This window comes from Prinia subflava, chromosome 1, assembly GCF_021018805.1.
Source record: "Prinia subflava isolate CZ2003 ecotype Zambia chromosome 1, Cam_Psub_1.2, whole genome shotgun sequence".
Lineage (NCBI taxonomy): Eukaryota > Metazoa > Chordata > Aves > Passeriformes > Cisticolidae > Prinia > Prinia subflava.
The window spans coordinates 47,531,686-47,540,331 of record NC_086247.1 but is presented as its reverse complement, the minus strand read 5'-3'; the positions used below and the strand labels follow the sequence as shown (position 1 = coordinate 47,540,331).

The 8,646-nt window shown below is 37.8% G+C and overlaps 1 protein-coding gene across 2 annotated transcripts in view; it reads left to right on the top strand.

Moving 5' to 3' along the window:
• The first annotated feature begins 4,240 nt into the window (after positions 1–4,240).
• RBBP8 (RB binding protein 8, endonuclease) overlaps positions 4,241–8,646 on the top strand; it is a 45,039-nt gene continuing 40,633 nt past the window's right edge. The window contains exons 1-2 of one of the 2 annotated variants that reach the window (XM_063395489.1): positions 4,241–4,450; positions 6,053–6,102. The gene's annotated coding sequence lies outside the window, so the exon portion shown is untranslated. The remainder of the gene's footprint in view (positions 4,451–6,052; positions 6,103–8,646) is intronic. The other variant, XM_063395506.1, reaches the window with a different exon arrangement.

Sequence of the window (8,646 nt, the reverse complement as noted above, 5' to 3'; positions counted from 1 at the left end):
CTTCCTCTTGCTATTTCTAAGTACAAGAACCAGGATAGACCAACAAAGCTTTAGGTATTGGAAGAGAAAATTCTGCAACAGGACTGCTGAATGAAGTAACGGAACGGGAGTGGTTGGATTTCCCTCAATGTTCTGAATTCTGAGGATGCTTAATATCAATGTGGCATTTTAGGTTTCTAACAAAAGATATTGTCTCACTAACATTAGGTTTCAAAACAAAAATATATTTTCTCACTGATACTCAATGAACCAGAAAGCAACAAATAACATATTCTTTTTTTTAAAAAAGACCTATTGAAAATTTTACTATTTCTTAAGTAATAGCTTGATTTAAACAATTATTTCATTTTGCATTATGAGACACAAAGAGAAATTTTATGTGCTAAGAACATTTCAGCAAGACTTCTACAACAGAAAACTGTAGCTCCTTAACAAAACTATCTGGTGTATTAGTAAAACAGAAGGCAAATGAGTAGCAGACAATCTACTTGGATTTTCTAAGGTCTTTGACCAAGGCCTCCAGAGGACAGCATAAGTACAGATCAAGGGATGGGAAAGTAGTTCTCATATTTAAAATAACTGAAGGCCTAGATGACAAAACAGAGAAATAAAATATCTAATTTCAGCATGTGAAAAGATAACTATGAGGTCAATGATATTCCATGCTTCCATGTCTTCATATAGAAAGCCTGTTCCTTTAACACAGTATCATCTGAAAAAGGAGACAAATAACAAAAAAAGTATTTGTTATTCAGACACCCAAACAATGACAGCAATGCCTCTTCTGGTTCCTGCTTAATAACTCTCTTTACAGCAAATACTCACTTTTCTGTAATGATTAATCTCTATAAAAAGCAGTGCTAAATATCTGTAAGACACCAAAAAATAATAAACACTTCAAGGTTTTTTCCTCTCAGAGAAAAATAGCAAGCTTACTTTGTATCAGGCTTACTTTTGCAGTGAGAACAGTGATAGTTCTCTTGTAATTTGTGTTTTATATCCTGCTGTCTCAGACGAGGTAAAGGAGAAACTGTTGTCATCAACAAATTAGTTGCAACAAGTTCTAAACCTGTTTTTGCTCAGGAAACCATCAAAAATGCTTTAGGTTGCATCCCTTGGCTCACTTCAAGGCATTTTTCTCTAGTTAGCCTCTAGGTCAGAAATTAACTGCTGCTACCTCTCTTCCTTTTCCAAGGTCGGACTTGGCCTACTTTTCATTATGCCCTTCATGAACCAACAGTCTCCTGGCCTTACACTGCTACACAACTTGTCAAGTGGAAAGAAATATTCCCGAACTGTGATAGGAGGTGGGGGCATGTGTGTTATCTGAATTTGCTTGTGAATGTACTGAACAGCTTTTGATAGCTACGGGGAGGTATGTTGTAAACTCTCTGTAATGAATACTTGTAGACATGAATGTTTGTGCATACCTTCACTATAAGAGCAAGTTGAAGCCTGCACCATTTATATTGTCTTACTTTTCAGAATTGCACCTCTCTGAGGCTTCTCTCCTAAAGATTTTATGTGATCACTGTATAAATTGGTAAAGTTCACAGATAAGCATTATGAGACTTTTCTTAATGGACACTGGAGATGACAAACGATGTGTACTTTATTCTCAACTGGAAAAGCATGTAACATTAGGTTTGACTTGGAAGAAAATCATCAGTGAAATCCATTTAATGCAAATTATATTTGAAATAAGAGAGGAAAAGGTCCTTCAGGTAATTATACTGCCTTCTTCAGAAGGAAAAACTCTCTCTCTCATAGAGAACTCCGAGCAAGCCTGATACTACAATATTTATGTCTGTGTCAGGTCTACATTTAGAACTATTATGAGTTATGAGGCTGAGAACAAGAGTCAACTGATGTCAAAATTTGTGTTGATACATACAATAACTTGTGTGTCTTATACTTGTGCCTTTTTCTTATGAAAAAATAAATTTCTGTAGCTTGTGGAAACGAATATAAAAGCATACCTTAAAATCTCAATCTTGACAGCAACTCTGTATGAGAAGCTCTAAGGAAAAGTCCCTGATGAATCTCTAAGGTGTGAACCTGGTGGGTTTTATTTGGGGGGAACAAGAGTCTGGAAGCAACAAGCTCCTTTAAGCTCTCAAGTGAAAGGAAGAGGTAGTAAACATCCCTTTTATCCCTAGACTTGTCAGAGTACAGTAAAAAGTTCAATGGCAAGTATAATGGCTTTAAAGATCCACTATCAGATTCACTATAAGACTCCAGGTCTAATGATGAGCTCAGGATGCAGAAAGGAACATTTCAGACAGTATCTTTTATGAGACCAGCTGACATAGTTGGAAGTAGACGAGCTTTGAAGCACATCAGCCCTCCTTAAGTCTAGTACACGAGCAGAATCTTTGCTACATTGTACAGTCTTACTGCCATTTTGGCTGGTAATTTACTTGTGTTAATCAGTTACACAGTTTACCCAATTATGCGACACTCATAAAACTCAAATCGCAGGCAGATACGGTACATTCACATTGGATAGGGATTTACAGTTCAAGATTAAGTGTTTGTGGAAAGGGCTTTGGAGTCTTTATAAACTTCCATTTGATATGGCACCACGACTGGGGCATATCAAGAACCCAAGGTCTCCATCACATTTGGCAGTGATGCCTGATTATTCAGTATAGCCTCCTGAATCACCAAAACCACTTCCTGCAGCGGACTTTCTGTAAATCCCTTATCCAAGTACTGACCCAGCCCAGCCCTGCTTAGCTGTATGCAATCATAGCCTAAGGTGGTGTGACTGCAAGCACAAACAGCATACATCTGGCATTTCAGCTCTGTTAGCTGTCTTCTTCAGAAAAGAGCCTTCCTTTCAACTCAGTTTTATAGGAAGGGTTACTTTCCTGTAGTAAAATCATCTGAGTATATTCAAATATCGGCTTGTCTTCCATATTCAGGTCAATGGCAAAAACTGCCTATGCTACACAACACTGTTTGAACGTGGTGGTAACTTCCTGTTCTGGCCACAGCTTGTCTAGTAACTATTATTAAAACTGGTAAGTAAGAAAAGATTATCTAAAAATGATAAATACCACTGTGGGATCATTTTATGAACAGTTTTCTACAGTTACTCACAGTCTTTGACAACATTCAGTACAGAAAAACTTTTTAAGCCCCAGTGTTTAAATTTTAGGTGCCTAAGCAAAAAATAAGCACAGGTTTAGCAGACTGATTGTATATGTACCCATGATTACATTTCCAAAAGTGTTAATTACAGCTCTTATTGATTTTACTCAACATCTCTGACAATCACAGCAGGAGATCCGAAAATTATGGCCTATATTTGTATCTAAAAAAAAAAAAAAAAAAGAATACTAAGTTTACACAGATGGAGGCTTCTGTCAGGGCATATGCTGATCTCTGCCTACAGCCTGGATAACTGTGATGTGCAGGACTGCTGTGCAACTGCCTCACAGCCATGAACAAGAAGCAGCACAGCTGCCATTGCAGCCCATGTGCTATTGTAGCAGGGCAACTGCTGCAGTTCCTCACAGTTATGGAAGCATGGCCTATATGTGCCATGTTCTCAGACCTGTTTCACCTTGAAATAGGCTTATTTCAAGCCTATCTGTGCAGTATTTCAGAGCCAGCTTGCACAGACCTAGGGGTCCACCAAAATCACAAGGTGGATATTCCACGTGCAAGCTCCCAGTGTGCTGTCCCTTATGTGGTAACAAAGACATGCTGAATCCTATGCACACAGTAAATATACTTTGCATTGGAAAAAAAATCTGAATTAGAGCATAATTTCAAGGGGTTTTAGCTGGTCACGCTAAAGATTTGGTGTTACTCCATTATAATAAGTCTGTACATCCAGTGTTATTAAAAAAATGCATTTTCTTCTCTGTTGCTCTTTGCACTTATGCTGGGCAGACCTCTAGCCCAGTTCATCTGCATATAAAATGAAACAAAATTTATAACAATAAGATCTCGCTACACTTCACAAGGATGTATCACTCCCCCACCCTCGCTAAATTATTTTGCTGGAGGCTACATCATTCTCTCTGAGCAGTATGTTGGGAGTTGACAGAGGCGTGAATAATTCGCCGTGCAGAAGCCTCCCAGCCGAGCGGAGCTGCAGCATGTTGGGCCGGCCTTTGATGCGGACTGGTTGGGCAGGTTCCTGGGTGCCCCGGGAACCGGTCTGACGGGCCTGTTATGCCAACAAATTCTGGTATGATTCCATGCTCTCCAGAATGCAGAAACCTGCCCAGCCAGTTAAATGAAAGGCATATTAGGTTATCCATTGCACATTGTATATATCTTAGGTGCAGCAGATCTCCTCTCGGCATTCTCTAGTGTGGTCCACAGTGGCTTCCTCATCTCACTTACACTTGAGGTTTATAGCTGGAGGGGAAGTCAGTAGTAAATATTTATCACCCCGACCAAGAACAGAACTTTTCACAATTCAAACAGAAGGGTGAGTTTTGAAAATCTTTCTTTAAAATTAATTTAAGATAACCTTAAGCAAAAAATTTCTCTGATGCTTGAAGTGGTATAGTGGCTATCTCCTTAATATCTGTGAGCACTGCCAGTCTCTATGGCACTTGTTGACAGGATTTTGGTAATTGCAGCTGTTTGAGCCTTCTGTGTGCAGCTCAACATCATCTGCTCTGTCTGCAGAGTATTTACTGCAGAGCCAGTTCGAGGAACCTAGCACGGGAGTGAGAGATGGAAATTCCACAGCCAATGACTTGGTATTTTGAGCAGTTCACTTAAGTATTGCTTATTGGTCTTCTGTTTTATACAGAGTTTTTACAATGCCTGTCACATAACAGCAGTGTTGGGATAATGTATAGTGCCATTACAGTAAGATGTGTGGTTACTAATTCTTGACAGACTAACTTTTTTAATTGTTCAATTTTATAGAGTGAGCTACCTAAGCCTAGATTTACCTATTTCATGGTAAGATAGGAAACTTACTTGTCATTTTTTACTGCTTTCTTTATACATACTTATTAGAAATCTACCTGTTTAGAATGAGTAATGGTGGTGGTAATGGCAATAAAAAGCAGTGCTAGTCATAAAGAGTATGACTGAAAGTTGTACCTATATCTGTAGCTGAATCCATTCACAGGTTCTGTGTCAAATAAGAAAAATTAAACAGTGTAAAAACAAAAGCTGCGGAATCTGGTAACTGATTAACTACTGCAGCACAGAACTACTTGCTGAGCTGAATAGAAAGGAATGAAGACAGGTTTTGTCATGCCTGTTAGGACAAAATAACTCTTTAACTTAAGTAAATGTGAATCTTTTCAATATCTATGTAGCTACATTTTTAAAAACTATTGCATAGTTACTTCCGTCTCCCAGGAATTCTTGATTTTGTTTCACTTAAAGCAAAACAACTACCATTCTCTTTTGTGATGTGAAAAAACCCCATATCAGAATCAGTGGATACAAACCACTAGATACAAAATATCTATACAGGATTATGTAAGACTTTATGGTAGTCACACAGCAGGAAGCTTCAATTATGTTTACTGCCAGCTATTTCCAGGTTGATGCTAAAATTAATATTATTCTTTTGTAGAGTGCCAAGAAAAAGGCCTCCTGAGCCTCTTAAAAAAATCAATGAAGTGAAATCACCTTCTCATTGGCAGCACTCTATGTGTGTGTAAAGTTTTTTCTTCAAAGTGCAGATAAACAGAAAAGAACATAGGAAAATTTTGTCAGAAGCTGATAATATTCATCAGGAAAAAAAAAAGTTTAGTTTTCTTATATTCTCAGTTGATTCTGCTATCAAATAACTAAGGAAAACTGCTAAGGGATAAACCATTCTCCGAAGAAAGATTACAGCTGGCTGAGCTGTATGGTTTGCACAAGAACTCTGTGTAGAGCTTATAAAATGCTACAAGAGAGCTTTGATTTCTAAAGCTCTAGTATTTTAATACAGAACATGTTGACTATATTTAAAATTCAAACTAAATAAACCACTTTTTCAAAATGCTGCTTGCCATCCTCTCTCCAGTTTATGTGTTCTGTTGTATTTGGGGTTTCCTCAGCTGCCTTTCTTTTTTAGGGGGCTGGAAGCACAGGGGCTATTGTTTGGGGATTTCTTTTTCCCAAATGGTAAGTAAAATATTACTTCCTATACATTGTTTCTTTTCTGTCCCTGAATTTGTGTTGTTCACTACAGTAAAAGGTAGGTAGCATGATCTTTTGCACAGATCTGTTAACTTCTACTTCTAAAGCTGAGATAAATATGTGTAACTACTCAAACTGATCAGGTTACCCTGAGAAACATCAGCATGATCAAAACATTTCCTCATGCAGCTAAACACAAATAGGTGCTGCTGCTTAGAGCCTGAAGACCAGGAACACTGTGCTGGGGTCCTGCAACAGCAACCCTCATGTTGCTTTTCCCCACCCCCCCCCCCATCAAAACTTCCTAACAGACCTGAGGTTTTGAGTTGAATAAGCCCTGCCAGTTTCTGACTATAGATGAGGAGCAGTGAAAACACTTCAAAGAAGAGGGTTCCTTAAAATGAACAGTGTTACTGGCACTGGGGAATTTGATCTTGGCTCAGTTTCAAACGTGGCTACGCAAGCAGCTTGAGAAGAATCAAATTCAACTAGTGGGGTGATGGAGTGGCTCCTCCCTATTTTTCCAGAGAAAGCAACCACCTGTGACAGACAGGAGTGGTGGTGTCTGCTGTCTGTGTGCCCTTCTAGCTGTAAGAAATCACGGTACTCAGAGCACTTCCAGTTCCTACACTTCCAGTTCAAACTCCATTTAGGTAGCAGCTGAACTGTGCCACATACTCTTATTTGCTGCATCTGAAGTTGAGCTCCTTTGATGTTCTTATTGGCAATTGTAACATAAAGTACATTAAATGAACATGACTAGAGAGCGGAACAATAATATATTTCTCCTTCAGTTGCAGATCTGCAAGTCGAGGAGGTTGTGAACACATTGGCCATGTATATGTATGTGTGATCTATTAAATCTGGTGCAAATACATACGGACCTCACTATTTTATTTTATACATATATATATTTGTGTATATATATATATATGTACAAAGAATGAAATAGTTACCTCTGTGCTTAAAGCAAATAAAATATTTAAATTGGACTTCACATTGTAATTCAAATCTGGTTTTAATCTTCACATCGAAATTTAAGGTAATAGAAATAAAAAGTAAGATTTCTGCTAATGTATTTTGGCCCTATTCTGTATGCATATGCAGTGAACTAGGCCATCTGCTGCTACCTGAGTGGTTAGAAACACTGACGCAGCCCCTATACTACCTCTCAAAAAGGGAGGGGTATGTGTGTGAATTAAAGGTTATTTTTAATTTTATCTGTGCTGCAACATTGCAGTACTCTTAGAATAGAACTTCAGTTATTAGCTGATTTGCTGGTAAATAGTCCAGTCATCAAGAAGAAAGGCATTGCCACTAAACTGCAACTGAAAATCAACAGCTCCATGGACTATTATAGGATTAAACATTTCAGACAATCCAAACAATATAAAATGGGCTAGGACAAAATAAAATTCCCAGAATTGCTCACAGAGAAGTGTTCTGTCACCTGGTTCAATACGCCACAGTAAAGGTTATTTTGAAATCTGGATATGAGCCATGACACCACAGGAAGTTCTGTATCTGTTCAAGCGCAGCAACGGTGAAGCATTTTTCCCACAGTTTTATTGTCTAGGTGTGTGTGTTTACTCTCACGAGGTGAATGAGATGCAGTTCCAGTTAGACTAGTCATCTTAAGACACCCAGTGTGTGAATGTGGAATATCGGACTCTCCAATAGTTTTCTAACACGTTCAGTGAGCCAGGAAACTATTCAGTGGCCAACTAGGTGATTACAGAGTATATAAAATCAAATCAATCTGGAAGGGAGATAAAAGTAAAGTTCAACCGTTGGCAATACTCTGTTTTCACTTACTGTGGAGGAGATAAGGATAACACTGTAGAAGTCAGTGGACTTATATTACTGTAAAGATCAACATGAGAGAATGTGAAAACAAACAGCTCAGAGTTTATTGGGAAATAAAAGGGATGACATAATTATTTGCCAGAGTGCTTCCTATAAATAGTAAGAAAGGTACAGTTTATGGTAAAATATCTGATCAATCGGCAAGAGGACTATTTTATTGCTACTTATTGGATCTGTGTGTAGATTTCAGACATCTGCTTCTCTTAACATGAGGAAATTATTGCTTCCCTACATCACAAACTTTTAGATTACAGAAGTTTCAAACGCAAAATGAAAAGCTGCCAACAAGCATTATTTAGAAAGACTGGAGTGTCTATCACAACCCATTATGACATGACAGCTTCTTCCAAAACACACAGCTAATATTAGTTCCACCATATACATCTACTGATCTGATAACGAATCAAACTTACAATTTGATTTTACAATAAGTAATCTGCTGCTGAGCTGATGAACAACATTTGAATGAAATGAACAACATTTTCATTTTATTTAAGTTGAAAAATAAATGGTTAAACAATGATGAGAAATGAGCAGAAAAGTTAAGAACAAGATTTTTTAAAATACTTCAGAATTCATGTACTTTATGGGAAACCAAGAATATTTTCAACAATGGGGAACAACAGATTTGAAGCTTGAATCATGTATCATCTCTCTTACAGT